Raw genomic sequence first — 17,703 nt, forward strand, 5'->3', positions numbered from 1 at the left:
CATGTCTCCAGAGGTGGGCAGTACAAAAGTGCATTTACTCACAGGACTCACGGACTGTACTTAAAGGAACAGTTCACCAAAACATCAAAATTCAGTCATTAGCTACTTGCAAAACATTTCTGGAGCGTCACAGCAAAACAGCATTGCAGCATTCTCCTGAACAACTCCACCTGGAAACAACAACAACAAAACAAACATAAAATTGCTCCATTCAACTCACCCGGCATAATCAAAGTGTCTTGAAGATACGTTAACACAGGACGCCCATTCGCTCAGTTGGTAGAGCGAGGCCGACCCATGGCCCTTTGCTGCATGTCAGCAAAGGGCCACGTTTTTTGCAGTTGAGGAGAACACAACACAACACAACACAATACAACACAACACTGTTATGATTCAGTGTCTTTTGTTGTGTTGTATTTTGAAATCAGGCCCTGGTGTGTCTCTTCTTCCTTTTCAGCTTCTCCTGTGTGTTCTTCCCTCTGTGTTTTTCCCTTCGTTACCTCACCTGTCCTCTTCCCTCCTCACTCTCCTCACCGGTTCTTCGTCTTGTCACTAGTGTGTCTGTATATAGTCTTTGTCCTCCCTCTTGTCTTTGTCAGTTTGTTCCGTCTTCCGTCAGCCTCTGTCTGCGATGTTCCTGGTTACCCCGTCTTGGTCTGTCGTTCCTTGTGTCTCCCATTTGGTATGTTTTTGGTTTCCTACTTCTCGTTTTGATTTGAACATTACTTTTTCTTTGCACTTTGTTTTTTGAGCCTTTTAGTTGCTACTTTGCATTTTGTCTTGTTTGCTTGTGGGTCTAGGATCCCTTGGTTTTTGTATTTAGTCAGCTTTATTAATAAAGCTCGCTTTTGTTTCCCCCATTTCCTGCCTCCTGTGTGTGTGTGTGTGTGTGTGTGTGTGTCTGCATTTGGGTCCTAAAATATAACCTCACCGGGACAGACACAACATCACGACACAACACAACATAACATGACACAACACAACATAACAGCACTTGACAATTTAAATTTAAATTTTGCACACAAAAAAATGAAAATGAAAATGTGAAAATATGCAAGTGCAGCTGAGATGACTAGTGACTTACTTGACTGACAGAAAAAAAACTGCCAACTCTTTTGATATTTAAATTTTTTTTGTTTTTTTCAAACACATTTCATGGTTTCAGTCTCACAAATGTAAATATTTACTGCCTTTCCCTAAAATTCTCAAAATAATAAAAATGTATTTTAAATATTCGTAAGGTTTGTATGATTGGTTGGACAAACTAAGCATGTAAAGGTGTCACTTTGGGCATTTGTCACTATTTTCAGAATATTTACAAACCAAACAATTAATCAATTCATGGAGAAAATAATCATTAGTTGCTGTCCTATACATGCCTGAGTCATAATGATCTAATGATTAAATAGTACAACAGACATTTTAGTGCATTGAGTACTTTTAAATGATTATAGTTACATACTTTTACTGGAGTGAGATTTTAAAAGCAGGGCTTATATCAATAACAGTATTTTTACTGTGTGTTATTGGTACTTTCACTTGAGTGAAGGATCTGAACACTTTCCTCCAGCACTGCATGTCTTGGTATCACATGTATTTAAAGTAGTGAAACCTTGATCAGACATGAAAGGCAGTGAATCATTCTCTCCTTGCATGCTTTTTCCATTAGAAAAAGACAGGAATTAGGGGTTTTGTTTCATTTCATGGTTAACATTGATGTCATGACAATCGTGCTTGAACATGTCCATACAAGGTCCACTCTGGTTTACTCTGCATGAATCCATGCAACCTAACAGATGGTTGACTGAGCTAAGATCTAGCAATGTTGTGCCGCTGCCAGTTTCATTACAGGGGTTCACTTGGACGAGGGACAAGTGTGAATACGTCTCTCACGCCCACTGCAACCACAAACACCAAAGAACTTACAGCACTGTAGCATTTGCTACATGCAGCAGTATGTGATATGTTAATTGATTATTTTGGTGCTAATTAATGCTAATTAAACTGTTAAAGTATTAGAGTCTCTTGCTCGTGGTGTGTGGTTATTTAAAAAGAAAAACCGATATCAGTGATAGAAAAACTGATACAGAACATAATCCAACTTTGGGTGAGGTTGGAAAAACTCATATTATGTCTCAACAGTAAAATTTGGTCAACACATGATCTTGATAAAGGGAAGGAAAGGAAAAAATGAGAGAAAAGTGTGTGCTGGCGGTCGGCCAGGTGTGGACAGACTCAGGAAGTTAGGCTGGAATTCCAACAATGCAGGCAGTCGTTTGACTCTTTACTGAGATGCAGCCATTTTTCCTCTCAGGGCTGTCTTTGCTGCGGCTAGGAGGAGGCAGTTAGGTGGAAGCGTTGTGGCTGTGAATAAATTTCAGCCCTGACTTTGCATTGTAAACCCAGATGTGTGAATGATACGAGGAAAATACTGTCATGATCAGGCCGATAAAAAACAGGCTCCTCTCTTGCTTTCTGTCTCTGATATCCACAGGGAAAGATCATTTTCACAGGTTCGTCTGTGACAATAATAAATGCCAGCGATGGCAGAATGAATTATGTCTCAGCTAAAAATGTACATCATAACGAAAGGAAGAACCTGGCATGTAATTATAGCGGTGTTATAAATAGCAACACAGGCCACACAGTATCCATCAGCTTCATCTAACACACATGATTTCAATCATGTGTGATTCTATGTTTCTGTTTTAATCGCGCTTGAATCCAATTTGTTTAAACTCAACATGCCTTAATACTACCCTAGCAGACAATAGAAACCTAAGAATGGGAGTGGGTAATAATATGTTACTAATCAGCCACAGTTTTGAAAGACGGCACCAGCGAAAGGGGTATTTGAATTTGTAATCAAAGCTGATCAGTCACAAAGGGAGCGCCATTAATCTGCTAGACTCCGAATGGCAGTGCTGTTTTGATGAGGATTTTCCCTCCAGCCTTCTCTGTTCTGAAGGATTTTCTGTTGTTCATCTTTTATTGCAGAGCCGTAATGACTCTCTGTAGTGCATCTATCAACTGACAGCCTTTGAAATCTCCAAGGTTTTCTTTACTGATGCAGTCGCTCTCAGTGGTGCCTTTCATGTGGGCTCTATTGACAGAATGCTCTCAAGTTATTTTTTAATAATTTTTAAAAGAGATGCCTCAGGTGTTTCCCTCCTGCAAATTCGTCTTTGCAATCAGGGAATCTTGTTCAGATATTGAGTATTTACTGTTTGTGAGGATCTCAAGGAAGTTCATTCCGCCATTTGGGCTTTTTGTATAGAGCACCATTTTACTCTGCAGGGGATCTGGCTGCAGATGAAACACAGCTGTTGACATCAAAACTGGCAAGTGAGAAACATTTGTGCTTTATCAGTGAGCTGACAAATTGGGCATCGCGGAGATAGGGGATAGATTATTCCGACATGCGCCTGGGCCCACAAAGCACATCTGAAGTAAACAGTTCTCTTTCCTGCTTTGTGACAGCTGGATGAAGAGATGGTGGCTATTCTGATGGTTAGAGGGGGTCTCCCAATCCACAGAGCAGAAAGAAAAACACAGGGAAGAAAAACAATCCCATCTGACATCACAGGGAAGGCTGCCGCTGAAATTTAGGTCAAGATATAGCCTGCCTGGAGTGTACCAGTTTTATGACAAAGTAAGGTTGCCAACGCCTTGTCCAAGAGGAATGGCATTACACAATTATACAACATAAAATGAAGTGAACCTGTCAGAACCAGCATTACATAGCAGCAGGTCTCTTTCTTTAATAATCCCCACTGAGTGACTAAAATGCTTTTAAACAAAATCATCTCTGTTGGTGAAAGAGCTGCAGTATGGGTGGTGGTTTGAAAAGCAGACACAGAGGTTTCAGACCATTTAGGGCACTGGCCTCAGCAGAGTCATCAACTATGTACACAGCATGGTTTGTTGTGATCTTCCAAATACTATCCTTCAATGTTAAGTCACTGTATTCACAGCTTGTACTTCTCCACGGGCATCAAGCAGCACAGATGTAGACTTCCTGGAGTGTCAACGCTTGAACTGACCCCCTTTGGAACCTCTGAGTCCAGACTGGAGCAGGATGGGAGGGAAGGAGGGAGGGAGGATACAGAGGGTTTTGTCCTAATAGCTGTAGTTTGAGAGGGACAATACAAGTTGTTGATAATGTGACGATGTGTGCCAACGATATGTTTATGTACATATGTATACAATATATATATATATAAATATATATATATATATATATATATATATATATATATACATACAGAATGAATATATATATATATATAGTGATATACTGTGTGTATATATATATATATATATATATATATATATATATACACAGTATATCAGGGTAATACTACTATTACTACTACTACTACTCCTACTACTACCACTACTTTTCCTACTCCTACTACTCTTACTACTACTAGGCCTACTATCGCTACTACTAATAATAATAATAATGACAAGAATCCTTATGATAAGAATAACAATAATTAACTAATACATATACCAAAATAGTGGGAAACAGTTATTGAGTACCATGAAAACGTCATATCGTTGGGACTCCAGATTTGCCTTGCCACATGGTTCAGTTGATGAGGTGTGCATTGGAAGTCAGTCAACTACAATCAATCAAGGACTTGGGATCCTAGTACCATTTTCCATCTTCACAAAACAATACAGTACATTAAGTGCTTGCTTTTGGCCCATAGCCCAACATTAAGTTTCAGGTTATGCCATCCAAGAGCAAAAGTTTAGGCAGCCCTGATATTGCTTGTAATAAAGGCTATGTGTGTGACCCTATATGTTTGTGAAGAAATGCAATTTGTGCAGGTGAGTAACTGGTAGCATGACACAGTACCTGCAGTCCAATCAGGTTGCACAAGTAGTCCAGTTCCTCCAGGATGGCACATCCATATGTGCGGGCGCAGGAAGGTTTGCTGTGTCTCCCAGCACAGTCTCAAGAGCATGAAGGAGATACCAGGAGACTGGCTGTTACACAAGAGCTGGACATGGTTGTAGAAAGGCATCAACTGAGCAGCAGGACCGGTATCTGCTCCTTTGTGCGAGGAGGAACCTGAGGAGCACTGTCAGAGCCCAACAAAATGACCTCCAGCAGGCTACTGGTGTACATGTTTCTGACCAAACTGTCAGAAACAGCCTCCATGAGAGCAGGTTCACACTGAGCACATGTGACAGGCTTGAAAGAATCTGGGAAAGCCGTGGTGAACGTTATGCTGCCTGTAACATCATCCAGCATGACCGGTTTAGCGGTGGGTCAGGGATGGTCTGGGGAGGGTTAGGGTTGTGTCCGGCCTCATGTAGCCAGAGTTTGTAGGCAGTTCCTGGATACCATTGACTGGCTGTCTCGTACCCCTGAGTTAAATCTAACTGAGCACCTATGGGACATTATGTATCGCCACAGACTGTCCAGGAGCTCACTGATGCCCTGATCCAGGTCTGGGAGGAGATCCCCCAGGACACCATCCGCTGACTCATCAGGAGCATGCCCAGACGTTGTCAGGAGTGCATACACACTACTGAGTCACATTAGTTGTGAGTTGCTGTGATAAAATTCGCACAAGTTGGATCAGCCTGTGATTTAAATGTTTTATTTTTTTGAATCCAGCTTTCAGTGGGTTACTGATGCTGGTTTCCACTGACCGTTGTTACGTCATTTAGTTCTCAACAAATGATACAATGTACATCAGTAAAGATTTTCAACTTAAATAATTAGTTCATCAAGATCTGATGTCTGATTAGTGTTCCCTTAATTTTTTTGAGCAGTGTAAGATTATATGTAGAGAAATATGTACAGGTTGTATGCAGAAATGTATATCAGATATGCTAAATAATATGCATGCCGATAATCGAAAATAGTGCAGAGGCTAGGAAAAAGACAAACTGTGGAAAATACCAGCTACTTGTCTTTTATATTTTTTTGTTATGGTGCCTTATGATGATGACTGACTGTAGCACCACATCTCTATATTTGTTGTGGGCATGGGAAAAGTGCAGTCCTTGAGTGAAGAGGAGGGGCGAGAGAGCATGCGGACCTATTGAGAGAGAGAGAGGCGGTTCAGCCCGCTATGGTCTCAGCAGCAGCGGCTTAGGGAGTAGTGCTAGACCACTGTGTTGTGTAGGAACAGGCACGACATAGCTGAAAACCGCTAGCGGAACAAATGAAAACGAAAACCACTGTTTCGTTTGGATTAATTCAGGGGCGAGACACTCAGTCGAAGCGAGAAGCTCTTTAAGCGAAATTGGACCAATTGACGAGGATTGGGACATTAGCTACTGGACGATAACACCGCCGAATGGTTTCTGTTGCCCCGCCGCTAAGGTTAGTTAGCTTCCATTGCTGGCTGTCCGTTGGTGTAGGGGGGTCTGTCTGTTCTGTTGTTGGCCGACGGGGTCCGGCTATTCTTTGGAGGAGAAACAGACATAGCCGTATTGACCTTTTCGAGGCTATACGTTACGTTTAAGCTACACGATTCGTCGAACATTTAGGGAATTAAATGTCAGAGAGCAGTTCAACTAGCTGGTTGCTCACATCACCACCGTAACTGTTACTCATAGTTGGTTGGCGATCGTCAGCTAGTTAATTATTTTAATAATCAGGAACACGTGCTACATGGCTAGGCTAAGCTAGCTAATAGCTAACGGTGCTAGCTGCCTAAGCTAGCTGTCAGAACTGCGGAGAAGCTAGCGCCGATTTTACAGAACTGAATTAATCCAACATTGATGTTGTGTGTGTGTAAACACGCTATTCCTCATATAAAAATGCCATTACAAGCAATTAGTTAATAATGCCCACTTTATATTTTTCTGTCAATAACGTATATTATGGTATATGGCTAACTTCGTTAGCTGCTAACCTGGCTAGACACAGTAGCGTCCGTTTTGCGTTTGTAAACAAAGGTTTAACATGAAGTTGACTTAGTACGCCCTGGCGATAGCTAATCTAACATTAGCCGGCAAAGCATTGCTTTGTTGTCAGATGGTCGATAAGCTATGATTTGCTTACAACTGTTGCCTAACAACCTTGATGTCAAGTCAATGGTAACGTTAGGTGAGTTAGCGTTAATGGTCGGTTGTCTCAGATTGAGAAGTTGCTCTTCTTACAGTATAATTGACACAGTTGACCTTGATTTTCAACATTTAAATGTAACAGTATAGGGAAGGTTGCTTTAAGAGTCACTGCTTGTGTCAAGTTATAATGATCTGAACAAGCGTTTTTGTTAGAGGCTGTCTAATTTGCAAACTGAACTTTGAAGAGCAGGGACATCTTTACAGACACGTTGATATTTTAATTGAGCAGCCAGATCTATGTGTGAAACAACAAACAGAACATTACCCCAAATGAGGTGATCATTAATATTAACAAAGTGTCATTGTATTGTTGCGGAAAGAAGGATATCTGTTTTTGCCAGCTGCTCAATCTCTACTGACCACTTCCTAGACCACTATATTATTTAGCTGTCATCACTGCCTCTGCAAATGAAGCTGCCAGATTCAAGCAGTTACACAACCAAGTGTGGTTTTCAGTGCATTTTTTGTGAACATACCTTGTATTGTATTAAACTATTTAGCATTGTCCTAACATCCATAGTTTTGATTATTTTGAACCACTGTAGTTCTAAAACCTGAGTTAAGTTAGAATGAAAGACACCAGGTGCAGGTTACATGTCAGTCAAAGCATATGTGAATAATGTTTTGTTGTGGTATTAGAATGATCTTTGTGCAGAGGCATTTTTAGAGATGAAGAGGTTGTCTATATGACTGGGACACTTTATGAGACACCCACTTTGGGGTTAATCTTGTTTTCCTCCTCATCTTCATGGAGTGCCTATTGATCTTACATAAAAACAAACAAACTCATGCGCTTTATTGGAACAGCTGTCAGATTTGTTGTGATAGGTTTGTTCACTTGCGCTGGGTGGAGGCAACATGTCTCAAAACTGTCTGCATTGGTACATACTATTAATGCTACATATGTTGTTGTGCCTTTGATGAACTGTCTGTTTTGATTATGTAACACAGGGTTTCCCTCAGGAAATGGTTTAGCTGAGGTGGTAAGCCATGATCTTAACTTGTCGCAGCTGGTGATCTACTTAGTAGCTAGTGATCTATAAACAAGAGCTACACTCAGTAAGCATTTGCTGTTTGAAATGGTACCTGTGCTTCGGCAAATGTGTCCCAAATTTTATGATGGTGGTCCTGTTCCAGGCGATGTGATCTACCTCTGCTGTTACACATGATGAAATAAAAAGCTGTGAGGAACCTTGTAACCATAGCAGTTCCTGTTACTGCTATACAATTAAAGCCTGGCATTGGCCAACTAGTATAAACTTCTTATTGTGAAACGGTTACAGATTCCTGAAGCATTAGCCAGTAACATTAGCGACTGCTACTCCCTCAGACGGTAAGATTCATGAATGAGGACATTTAGGTTTTATTTCTCTGCTGATACGTTTTAAATATACCATGAAGGATTTTGGAGAAATGACCACAGCCACATTCACTGGCATTATGCTTACACCACAGGTTCAATGTTTATGGTTGCCTACTTTCCTTACTATTATGAAATTTTCCTGATGAGTGGTGTACATGATGGAAAAAAAAAGCACACACAATACTCGATTTCCGGGGCTGATTCAGATTCTGCGAAGTAAAAAAATTGTATTGATAGACAAAGGTATGTAACGGAGGCAGGATATTACTGTTCAACAATAAATTGTATCATCTTCAAATGAAATCGGTGTACTGAACAATGAACAAGCATGTCTTCATTGCTCTGTTAAGAAACATTTTCATATTGAGGCATAGTGGACATCATATACACTGGTACTGATGTATCTGTGATAGGCAAATATCCCTGATAACAGCAGCCAACTGATACCCGCCAAGTTCTGGAATACATTTAAATACTTGTGTTTCTGGTAACTGATTAGCAGTTACCAGTTAATATGCCCGACAACTCTTGGGGAAAATGTCTGGCTTTATAGCCGCTAAACATGCTAACTATGTTAACTAGCTAGTTGCTACCTTTGCCTGCCTGCTGTTTGGTGCCGAGCAGCTACTATCCTGTGAGTTTTAAAGTTTTTTTTGTTGACCGCAGCTGCCTGTTGTGGCCAGAAATGATGCTATGAGAACAGTGAGAGTGAATGAAAACAGTGGTGTCCAGAGCTGGACGGATAAACAACAAGCCAAAATTCGCTATGAAGCAGAAGAGAGCTTCAGATTCAGCTGATGGTTCTCTGTAGGTTCATCACTTCCAGTGACCACTTTAAGATTGTTTTCACAATGCCGTTTAATACTTATTATTTATAGACGCCTTAATAGTGATGCCTTCTTGATGAAGATACCACGAAAGGGGGGTGAAAGTTTGGGGCTTCACTGAACTGGCAGTGGTAGCTGTTTACAAAATATATGCTTGATAGAACTTTGCTCCTATTGCTGTCATTAAAGATTTAGTGAGATCCATCAGAAATGACATCACAGAGAGTTACTTTGGTCATCAATATGAAAGATGTTTGATACCTTACTCTTTCTGAATGTAAAATGTTCTACAAGCATTTTTATAGTCATTACCTGTCCATTTGTATGATTGACTGTTCCTTCTTTTCTATGTACTATTAATGCTTTGTTTTTATTTAATCTGTAAAATTACTTTTCTATTACATCATATTTACTGCTTTCTTTGCACAGACATCCCCTAGACAATTGACAAGAAGATATAAATTAAAAAATGATTTAAATAAGGAAATATTTGGCCAAAGAATAAGAAAGACAGACCAGGAATCTAAGCAAAAATGTTTCACCAAGTTTTGAAAGTTTGGTAAGTTTGTTGTATTGGCACAGTTAATTGGGTACTTCATAATGAAGTTTTCAGGTATTATACTTGGTAATAGCGCCTGCAGACAGTTGCAAAGCCTACGAAGTCTGCTAATAATCCATAACGTTGTGACATTGCTGACTTGGGTTCTGAGCAGTCAAAGTACAGTATCAGCTTAGCAGTTTGGATTATAAAGAGTTAAATGAGAGTGAGGAGATATCTCTCCCTTTTCCAAAAGGGTAATGGGGGCAAAGATAATCCCGTGCTCAGCGTGGTGCCTCAGGGAGACCGTTTCACTGCTCGTTCAATTTCTGCTCATATTATGAAACACAACACAGTTATGAAACTGGAAAGGGGAGAGTTCTCGCTTATTTTATTGTCTGTGAAAGATGAATCCTCGCACTGAATTCTTGAGGGAAAAATAGCCATGTTGCATCATCATAAGTGACATAAGATTTCCAATAAAATTTCAGAAGTTAGTCCTTCAAAGTCATAAATGTCATAAACTGTCACTTTCAGTCAGGCTGGAACTGTCTGTCATTTTTAGAACCAAGTGCTCATGTCACTCTAATTATTAATCTCACTATCGAATATGAATATTTTAAGTGTACAAGAGTACATATGAGAGAAAATCCCTAGTTCAAACCATTTTTAAAAAAACATTGTACAAAATATATGATGTTTATCATTGATTATTTAGAATGATCAGCAAGTTATCATTGAAACTGCTGTTCTACTAGCACAATGTATTGCCACTTATACATTACACAACACTGACAGATACCAGGAAGTTGTTTATGTAAAACGTGGAGACTTCTTTTTGTCTTTGTAATATTATCAGGTTGATGTAGCCTGTTCATGTACAGTCCTCATGGTAGGTTCTATCTAGGCAGATAACTACTGAGGAAGTTGAGTTTGCACCTTTTTTTTTTTTAATCTCCACCTGTAGGTGATCATGCGTTTGTGTTTGTGTCTGCAGCTTATCTTGCATACTACTCAACCCATCAGCCTTATATTTTTGTGCACATATAAATGCTCAAGGATACAGTGATTTCACAATTTTTGAAAAGGGTGTTATGTGAAATAAAAAATAAATGAAAATATGCATTTTTTGCGGGGTTTTTTGCCACTGTGGGCGGCTGTATTCACCATTTAACAGTATGTGGTACAACATAGCAAACGGGATTATGACAATCAGCTAGGCTAACTGAGACGAACAAATAGGCGTACCTAGTCTGGTGCAGGCCACATTGTGGCCTAGTTGTGGCTCAAAATCTGATTTATCTTGAACTAGAGCATCTGTATGTTAGTTCTATACCTGACGTGTTATAATACACAAAAGTTTGACACAATACAAGATTAATAAATCCCTGTTTTTGATTTTTTTGTTTGGTTGTGTTACAACAACATTATTGTTTTAAATAAATAACAGCAAGACGAACCCAGAGTCAGTCAATACATAACACCACTCTATGCATCTGAGACTAAACTGCAAAAACACTATTAAAGCTTTGCATACAACTGTAGCAGAAAACTAAAACTATACTATACCATTCAAAAGAACTTAATAGAAAACTTTCCACCTCTGCTGGCTGCATTTTGCAGTTGTAGTGGCATTGTGGGAGGTGCTTTACTATCTGTTTCTTCAGATATTTCACCGTCCTCTGTTTCAGACATACTTAATAAAGCTCTGTCTTAGGGGTGGGTGATATGGCAAAAATATCATATCACGATTTTTAAAAAATAAAATCACGATTTCGATTTTATCACGATCTTAAATCAAAAAAAGAAAAACAGACAATTTAGGCCAAAGAAGAGATTTTAATTTAAATAGTTGCAGTTTTGCCAACATGTGCAAACAACGTAAACATACTAAAAGGTAAACAACAACACTCTGATAAAGTGCACTCTTGCAACATAAAAGGTAGCTTTCAATAAACATGAAAGTAAAATATTAATGAAGACATTACTGTTTGTTTTATTCAACAGTCATTTTAACAGGATTTAAGTATATCAAAACACTAAATAGCTTATTGAAAAGGGTCAAATAAGTCCGTCAGTGGTCGGACTATCCGACGGGGGGGTGGGGGGGTCGCGGTAATTTGAACACTGTACAATTAGCGCGATATAGCGCATTTACCGCGACCTATCCATGCGCCCGTGTGTGTGTGTTTGCGTGCCCGCTCGCCCGCACCCGAGAGAGGCGGTAGGTGGAGGGGCTAACTGGCAGAGATGAGAGATGATGAAACGCTGTTTTTTTTTTGTTTTGTTTTTTAAAAAAGCGGCCAACTCCTACGTTTGGCTTTCTGCCATGGCTCTCCATGCGGCTACCGCTACACACATAAACAAGGAGGTGGGTAAGAAAGCGCGTCACTGCCTGTTATTCGCTATGATTGGTCGCTCAGGTTGACGACGTAATACTTTTGGTGCGTCGGTGCATCAGCATAGAACTACAATTTATAGAATGTGCCCTAGACGATCCTACGATCTCTGCACTTTGGCAGATCGTCTACACATTCTAATCCTTCACGATCTAATATCGTCATATGGCCCACCCCTACTCTGTCTGCACACTGATGAGTGCACTCCTCTTTTTTATCCTTAAATGTGTTTATGAAGTAACCTTAGTGCTTGGCACCACACTATAATGTGCGAGTGAGCGAGCACTATAAACAGAATGATCATTTTTGGGTATTAGAAATGTTTGCTCTTGTGTAACTTTAAATGTTAATCAGATAAGTTTGTTGGAAACGATGAAAAGACAAGGAAAGAACTAGGATTGGGCGGTGTCCGCCGAATTGTTGTATGACGATGTCGACAGTGAAACATTGTGATGGACAATGACAGTGTTGTTTATGAATCTGAGGCAGCGTGTCCCCTCAGTGTTGTTGTAAGGCAGCATTTGCATATTAGCTCACCACTGTAGCCGCCGCTGTTTCCCACCATTGCTCTGTCATGACTCTCCAACTGTGTCACTCTGCAGAGAAAACCATCTCCCATTACCACCGACATACATCCCTGTGCCAGGTTTAAAAGCATCCTCGTCTCTGCACCACATGTCCGTAACTTAGCTTGGTTCAGCCTCATATGCATAAAACAACGTTGGCCGAATAGCCAAGGAAGCTAAACTAAGAAAAAAACTGTATAAAAATGGCATGACTGAGAGAAACAGCGGCCCGCTGCTGCCACAAATTTAACCGAGTGTCTTGGGTTCGCCGAACTGAGATGGTTTAATAAAAAAATAATAAACGGGACATGGAGATGTAATGGTAGTGCACTGAGCAGCAACATACTTCTTTTCATTTCCTCTCCCCACATATCGCAAACAACAACAACTCATGCCCTACGGCAACTCTGAGGGGACACGCCTCTTAACTGTGCTCTCTTGTGGGGAGCCTTTTGAATCACGATGTTACGATGGTCAGGGATTAGTAGTTGATGGCTGTCAGCCATCGGCGATGGATGATGGCATCGTTCATCGGCCCAACCCTAGAAAGAAGTAATCCTTTCTTTAATCACAAGATTGTTTTTTTTCTTTTTTGAATTAAGGCTTGCATCAACATGTACATAACTACATCCCTACATTGATTACATTGATTCCCCATGCTGAATTGGCTGAATAAACAATGATGAGGATTGACTGGAGCCATCAATGCTTGGCCATGTACAGATGGTTTGGTGTGTCTGATAAAGCCTTTGTAGAAGCACACAGCCCTCTGCAAAGGCTTTATCAGAGGTGAGCTTCTTTAATTACCTCTGCCATGGAGATTATGTTTTCACCTGTGTTTGTTTGTTTGTTGGTTGGTTTGTCAGCAGGATTACACAAAATCTATTGAACGGATTTCCACGAAACTTGGATGAAGGATGGGTCATGGCCCAGAATAGACCACATTAACTTTTGTTGCTATCTGGATAAATGGACGGATCCCGGATTTTTTTATACGTTTTCTTTAACATTGTAAGATAGGGTGTTTTTTTTATATCATTTTCATAAAATTCTCAGTGAATAATGCATGGATCCTAGTGTAAATAATCAGACATGTTTAGGTGGCTGGTACCTATGACTGAGAACAAATTCATGCAGATCCAAATGAAAACCTTTTTCTAGCATATTAAAATATGTTGGATTAGGCTTGTTGGGCAGAGGTATGCGCCCTATTGTGAGTGTCATTCTAGTTTCAGATGAAACTTTCATGAATGAGCATTTCACACTGCATATTGAATATGAATATTTACTGTAATGTAATTACTGTAGATGTAAGAATGATTACAGGGAAATGACAGAACTCTGGTATGTTGCGGCGTACTTTATGAACCCTAAAGTTTACATGCAGAAACCAAAGAGGGAAATATGAGGCAGTCACCGTGAAACTGCCCCTCAGGCACGTTCCCTCCTCCCCTCTCACTCAATGAGTAACAGCAGCTGCCTAGCATGTCTTGCTCACTAGTGGCCTGCACCTGGTAGGTTTCGTGTGTGGAGAATGTTATCCTTGACCCAGTGAGGTAGAATATTATGATCTGGCACAGCTGGTCTGTTGCAGTGCCTCACAATACTCACAATCAAAGTTCATTGGACTGGACACAGTGCCACCTCAGTTCCAGTGGCTGTACTGGGTTTGAAGTTGAGCAGCTGTAACTGTAATTTTCTGGAATTGCCAGTTGGAAAAACGTGGTTTTGACATGTTTGAGGAAAGTACCTTTCTCATCCTGCAAGAATCCATTAGCTTATTTTTCTCGTCCTCACCCTGTCATATTAAGGTTGCAGTTGTAAGGTTGCACTCATCAAAAGAAGGGGGTTGGGTGTGTTCGGGCTGCTGGCCTTCGGGTTAATGGGGTCTGGAGGTCAGACTTATCCTGCGCCTGTCACTCTGTAGAGCTCACAGGATTCATCTTTCCCACCAGGAATTTGTGATGCTGCTTGCAATAATAAAATTTAACAATTCAGTCAAAGTCATGCTTCACATTTTTACCAGTTGCCAAACTTTCAGGCATAAAATCTAATCTAACAGCAAATCAACAAATGTACACGAGCATAACTGTGTAATGAAGTTGCTATTCCTGAAGTTAGTCCTGTACACCTATACTCCTGAGGTGTGTAACACTCAACAAGCTCTAGAACGCTAATTCAGTTCTTCAACCAGGACAAATCAAATCAAATCAAATTTTATTTGTATAGCCCAAATTCACAAATCACAGTTTGCCTCAGAGGGCTTTACAATCAACAACAGCCAATGATCTTTGGTAATTTCAGTGTTGACTGCAGGCTGGTTTAAATGACGTGCTTTAACAGTGAATTTTAAACCTCTGCAAGGTAAAAATTGCGTACATATCTTTTTGCATCTTTATGCATTATTGTATTTCCACACTTAGGCAATAGGATAATTTTGATAAAACATTTGAGATGTTCTTCCTTGAGCATGTTAAAAGCTCTAATTTGATTTCAGTGCTGAATGCATTTTGAGTAATGAAATGAAACCAACATTTGTCATTTGTTTTTCTGACTTTGTTGCACATTTTGACTATCGAACACCAGCTGCTCAGAAAGACAATTTATTCTCTGACAGGAAATGTATGATATGATGGTTATCTGTGAGTTCTGTAAACATTCACATATCTTTCTTGTGGCTCTGTGGTTGAATCAATATTTGGACTACCACTATTTAGTTTGCCTTCTCTGTTGATCAGCTGCCAACCCTGTTATCAAGCTGCAGTTACCGTATAATTTTGTGATGGAGAGACCGCACTGATACCTGATGCTGTTCCAATTGATGTGGCAATAACGTGTGAACCGGCTATCTTTACAGCCCTATGTATAGTGTTTCTTAAGCAATTGCTGCTCAAATAAGTTGGTAAGCTTTGTGGTTATGTTAGATGTTTGTGTTTTTATGTTTATATTAATGAGAGGATAGATCACAGCCCAGAATAGACCTCATTAACTTTTGGTGTGGATCCAGAGAAAGGGACCGATCCAGGAATATTTTTCTCACGTTCTTTAGCATTGTTAGATAGGGCGTTTTTCAACATTTTTGTTGATTTCTCAGGGATTGATGCATGGATCTTGATTTAAAAACACCAGGCATGTTAAGGTGGCTGCGATCTATGAGTGAGTACAAAAGGGGATTGTTAGAGGTGTGCGCTCTACTGGGTGCCATTCTTAGTTTTAGGCTATATGAGTCTATACCTTTTATATACGAAATCCTGCTTAGTATAACTTTAATCAAAGGTATTGCTATTATTATTATTCAGTGTCGTTGGAGATAATCTTTAAATGTACCTTTCAAGATTTGAATTTTAAGCTGCTTAATTTTGGTTTTCCTTGATTAAGACCAAGTAAAATGATAGATTTAATGACATGACTTCACTAGACAAATGGACAACCAAAATGAGTTATTGTGTTGACTTGCTAGCCTTTAGAAGCCTCGGATATCTCTTTGATTTCTTATTCTGTGTGTTACTAGAAATTAATTAAAAGTTGAAGTCATTTATTATTAAGGCTTTCTATTTTGATTCCCTGGCTCTGAAATGGAGCTGCTATTAAAGCCAGTCACCCATATTTAAATGTACTAAAAGAGAGGCAGACAGTGGATTAGCAGAGATTAGAAATGACTCTGTGGTAAGTCATTCACTTGACTCTGTTATGCAACACAGATGGCAGGACATTACTCTTGTTTGTGTGTAGGCTCCAGCTGCGGATAGTGTTATATTTATCTCTCTGATTGGCCTAATGTTTCTACTAAGAGTGTGTGTTGCAGCATAGTTTGTTTTTCACATTCTGAGAGCAGCCAAGGGCACTCACACCTCAGGGTGGATGATCTTACAGTGGAAATACGAGTGACATGTATCGGTGAAAGGAATGACGGCCTAAGTGGAGTGTAATTACAGGTTATGGTGCGCTCCTGTCTTGACATGTGCACTGGATCCATGACAGTGCAGTATGGAACAAATTATTCCTCCAAGTGCATCACAACATCAAACTGCTGATGTAATGTCTGGTGATTGTTTTGTAATGTTGAATATTTTTCTCACTAAATCTTTCTCTGTCCATAATTCAAAACCTTGTGTATCAAATCTACATTTGATGTTTTGTTTTGTATGTTGTCTTTGTAAATAAATCCTGCATGGATTGACACCAGTGTTTGAAAGTACGCACACATGCACACACGCACATTCTCACACTGTACACACACACTCGAACCCTCTCATGCATAAATGGAAGCTCTGTGAGGCTGCTGTCATGAGGGGCAAACAGAGGCACTCGGGTTGCATGCGGCCATACAGAAGAACATTTCAAAGCTCTTGAATAATTAAGCAGCATTGAGGAAGTAGGTCAGCCAGCAGACAAGTGCAACTCAGTTTTATTTCCTGCTGCTTAGCATGGAGAGCTGAATATCAGGTGGGATTTAAAAACAGACAATAAAGAGGGATTTGTAAATTTAGACCTCGTATACCACATTGATGCTGTCACATTGTGTCCTGGAGCTGGGGAGTCTTTGTGTTGTGCCGTCCAAGAGGATCTGTTTTGATTGGCTCTGCTTTGATCTAAACGCAAGACCCAGGTGAACACGCTAAATTCTGCCGCGCTAAGTGATGACGCATTATCAACATCTGGTGGTGGCGTGTAAATAAAGAAGGAATCTGGTATGCGGTCTATTCAAGGACGTTTTATTACTGGACACAGCGTTGGAGGTGGAGCACTGTTCATTCCTATGAAAGCTGCTCAGTGGTGTTTTGAAGCCAAAAAAGCTTGACTTCCTGGCTATGAAAATACCTGGTTCCTCCGGTTTAGCGCCCGGCTAACCTGAATGGGGATAAAATAATTTAATCTGTTAAATCTGCTCTGCTAGACTTTCTAAATGTTG

The 17,703-nt window shown here is 40.0% G+C and overlaps 1 protein-coding gene across 6 annotated transcripts in view; it reads left to right on the forward strand.

The window, feature by feature from the left end:
• Positions 1–6,069: 6,069 nt before the first annotated feature.
• ncor2 (nuclear receptor corepressor 2) overlaps positions 6,070–17,703 on the forward strand; it is a 117,662-nt gene continuing 106,028 nt past the window's right edge. For 3 of the 6 annotated variants that reach the window (XM_084359360.1, XM_084359362.1, XM_084359365.1), the window contains exon 1: positions 6,070–6,349. The gene's annotated coding sequence lies outside the window, so the exon portion shown is untranslated. The remainder of the gene's footprint in view (positions 6,350–17,703) is intronic. The other 3 variants (XM_084359361.1, XM_084359363.1, XM_084359364.1) reach the window with 1 other exon arrangement.

The sequence above is a fragment of the Pagrus pagrus genome, assembly GCF_965226575.1.
Source record: "Pagrus pagrus genome assembly, chromosome: 8".
Taxonomy (NCBI): domain Eukaryota; kingdom Metazoa; phylum Chordata; class Actinopteri; order Spariformes; family Sparidae; genus Pagrus; species Pagrus pagrus.